Here is a 4,021-nt window from a genome sequence, read left to right on the forward strand (position 1 = left end):
GGAGGTGGCGGCGGCGAGGATCTGAGGGAGGAGGATTGTGGCGGCTGCGGGGAGAGGAGGGGTGCGATGGGGGGTTGATGGGATCTGGCCTAGGGTTTGGGCTGCAGGTGGGGGGTATCTCTTTTTCATTTTATTTTCTTTTTTTCTGTAGATAGATGGATGGATGGATGTGGGATGGAGAGATGGATGGATGGATGGATGGGCGCCATGTCATCAATCCGTGGGAAGAGTCGTGATTGGTTCGGAAAAACTAGTGATTTTAAAAAAATGTCTAAGTACTAAAAATAGAGGGATTTTGTGAAGTAGCTATCAAGAATATTTTGCAAAATGGCACCACACAAATTTTCACTAGATTTAGACCACATTTTATGGATAAGGACCAATTTCTATGCATTTCTGATCTTTCTAGCTATTTTTAATCATTTTCCGAGTGCCCAAAATGACTTTTTTTGTGAAGGACCTACCATATATTTGTTGCAAAATTGTACCAAATCAATTTTCTAAAATACCATGACATATTTAATGCATAATTGACCAAATGATTGGGTGTCAAAATTTTTGATCCACCTCTCATGAAAAAGACAAATTTCCGCTCATTCAGTAGGAAACGGGTCAAATTTGAACTGCAACGTCCTCATTGTTTGTTATTTATTTTTTCCAAAAATCATTTCTAGGTACAAAAGTATCTATTTAATCAAAGAAACACCAAAAAAATTCCAAGATTCAAGCACTAGCTAGGAACGGTCATTCCCGCCGTTTTGACCGCATTTTGAAACAGGCATAAAAAATTCAAAAAAATCAAAAAATTGGGAAACCTTCGCATTGTGTCATTATATGTCTCCAAGTTCCTAGAAAAAATAACAAACTTGCAATATGGAAATTATTTTAAAAAGGTGTTCTCAGAAACGAGCTATCATGTGTGGAGATCAATGGCTTTCAAGCCAAATGATCAATCTTATGGCCACATCCATGGCATAGTTTGTTCAAATGATGTCATATTGTGCACAAGAGTGCATATTGTAATGGCAAACAATGTTTCCTAAGGAAGTTTTCATTTTCTTTGGACGAAAAAACCATTTTCCATTTTTTGAGTGCCCAAAAGGAGGTTTTTTTGTGAAGGACCTCCCAAATAATTGTTGCAAAATTGGACCAAATCATTTTTCTAAAATACTAGGCCATATTTAATGCACAATTGACCAAATGGTTGGGTGTAAAAAAATTTGATCCACCTCTCATGAAAAAGACAAATTTCCGCCGATTCAGTTGGAAGCGGGTCAAATTTGAACTGTAGTTGCCTTGTAGTTTGCTCTTTATTTTTTCCAAAAATCATTTCTAGGTACATAAGTATCTATTTAATCATAGAAACACCAAAAAATTCCAAGATTCAACCACTAGTTAGGAACGGTCATTCCCACCGTTTTGACCGCATTTTGAAACGGGCATAAAAAATCAAAGAAAAACAAAAAATTGGGAAACCTTCGCATTGTGTCATTATATGTGGCCAAGTTCTTAGGAAAAATAACAAACTTGTAATACGGCAATTATTTTAAAAAAGTGTTCTCAGAAACGAGCTATCACGTGTGGAGATCAATGGCTTTCAAGCCAAATGATCAATCTTATGGCCACATCCATGGCATAATTTGTTCAAATGATCTCATATTGTGCACAAGGGTGCATATTGGAATGGCAAACAATGTTGCCTAAGGAAGTTTTCATTTTCTTTGGACGAAAAAACCATTTTCCATTTTTCGAGTGCCCAAAAGGAGGTTTTTTTGTGAAGGACCTCCCAAATAATTGTTGCAAAATTGGACCAAATCATTTTTCTAAAATACTAGGACATATTTAATGCACAATTGACCAAATGGTTGGGTGTAAAAAGTTTTGATCCACCTCTCATGAAAAAGACAAATTTCCGCTGATTCAGTTGGAAGCGGGTCAAATTTGAACTGTAGCTGCCTTGTAGTTTGCTCTTTATTTTTTCCAAAAATCATTTCTAGTTACATAAGTACCTATTTAATTAGAGAAACACCAAAAAAAATTCAAGATTCAACCACTAGCTAGGAACGGTCATTCCCGCCGTTTTGACCGCATTTTGAAACGGGCATAAAAAATTCAAAAAAATCAAAAAATTGGGAAACCTTCGCATTGTGTCATTATATGTGGCCAAGTTCCCAGGAAAAATAACAAACTTGTAATACGGCAATTATTTTAAAAAAGTGTTCTCAAAATCGAGCTATCACGTGTGGATATCAATGGCTTTCAAGCCAAATGATCAATCTTATGGCCACATTCATGGCATAATTTGTTCAAATGATCCCATATTGTGCACAAGGGTGTATATTGGAATGGCAAACAATGTTGCCTAAGGAAGTTTTCATTTTCTTTGGACGAAAAAACCATTTTCCATTTTTCGAGTGCCCAAAAGAAGGTCTTTTTGTGAAGGACCTCCCAAATAATTGTTGCAAAATTGGACCAAATCATTTTTATAAAATACTAGGCCATATTTAATGCACAATTGACAAAATTGTTGGGCGTCAAAAGTTTTGATCCACCTCTGGTGAAAAAGACAAATTCCCATTGATTCAGTAGGAAGCGGGTCAAATTTGAACTGCAGCTGCCTCATAGTTTACTATTTATTTTTTCCAAATATCATTTATAGTTACATAAGTACCTATTTAATCATAAATACATGGTTTGATGGCGATACGTCGAGGTTTGGGCGGTGGCCAAGGCCCCCAACTCTAGAGCGCGTAAACTCGCATGCCCGACGCGTGGTCACCGCGTGACCGTGGTGTTGCCATGTGTTCTGGGCAGCCTAGGCATGTCTAGTGGTTGGGCACTCCCCAGGTAGGTTCTAGGAAGAAAATTACAACATAAGATTCTCACGAGGAGACCGATCGATGCTCAAACATGAATTAGCAGCCAAGTGTTTGATTAGCGGTACGGGAAATGCACATGGCCAATGGGCGTGAGTGTTTGCTGAGGATGATCATCTACTAAGAAGAATGTCTTCGCAAATTTTCAGATCAAAAGGAGGATCCTAGGTGGTACTTGCTTTGCAAAGTACCACACTGGACAGAAATATGAATGTTGAAACTAGGCTCAAAATAATGAATGGATTGAGCTGAAATTTGGTGGAGGATGGTTAATTGGGCATTGGAAAGCACCGTAGAAAATTGATACCATTTGGACATGCCAAAGTGGTACTTCCTTCACAATGCTCTTCTATGGACAGAAACTTGGGAAAACTAGTGAGAGAAATTGGATGAATGAAATGAGCTCAAATTTGGTGTAGGTAAGTTACATAGGTATGGTTATGCCTTGGTAGATTTTCAGATCATTTGGGTAAGCCTAGCTAGTACTTACTTCACAAAGCTTCTCTCGAGGTAGCAACTTTGAAAATTTCCTGAGAAAGATTGACTAGGAAAATGGAGCTGAATATTATTATGTGGCAATTATTTGGGTATGGAAGAGTGCCCAAAGAGTTTGAGGTTAATAGGAGGGGTCTAGATAACACTTGCTTTGCAACGTGCCAATTTGGCCATAAAATATAAATTGAACCTGGGCTCACATAGATAATTTTCCTGAGCTGCAATTTGTAGGAGGGTGATAATTTGGGCATATGAAGAAACCGTATAAATTTCATGTCATTTGGATATATAAAAAAGGTACTTCCTTCACAATGCTTCTAGGTGGACAAAAACTTTGGAAATTTGCCGAGGAAGATTTGCTAGGAAAGTGGAGCTGAATTTTGTCATGCAGTAATGATTTGGATAGGAAAGAGTGCCCAAAAATTCTGAGGGCAATCAAGAATATATAAATAGCACTTCCTTCATAAAGTGTTGTCATGAACAGAATAGGAAAATGAATATTGTTGAATTAGTTTTGAACTAGGAAAGGAAGGATTTTTACATATTTGATGAAGATATGACCCAAAGAATTTATGAGATTTTTTTGGGAATTTTTGGAATGACAGAAATATAGGTTGCTTCACAACCTAGGGCAAAAACTGCCACATGGA

Source organism: Triticum urartu, chromosome 4A, assembly GCF_056163025.1.
Source record: "Triticum urartu cultivar PI428250 chromosome 4A, HENAU_Tu73, whole genome shotgun sequence".
NCBI lineage: Eukaryota > Viridiplantae > Streptophyta > Magnoliopsida > Poales > Poaceae > Triticum > Triticum urartu.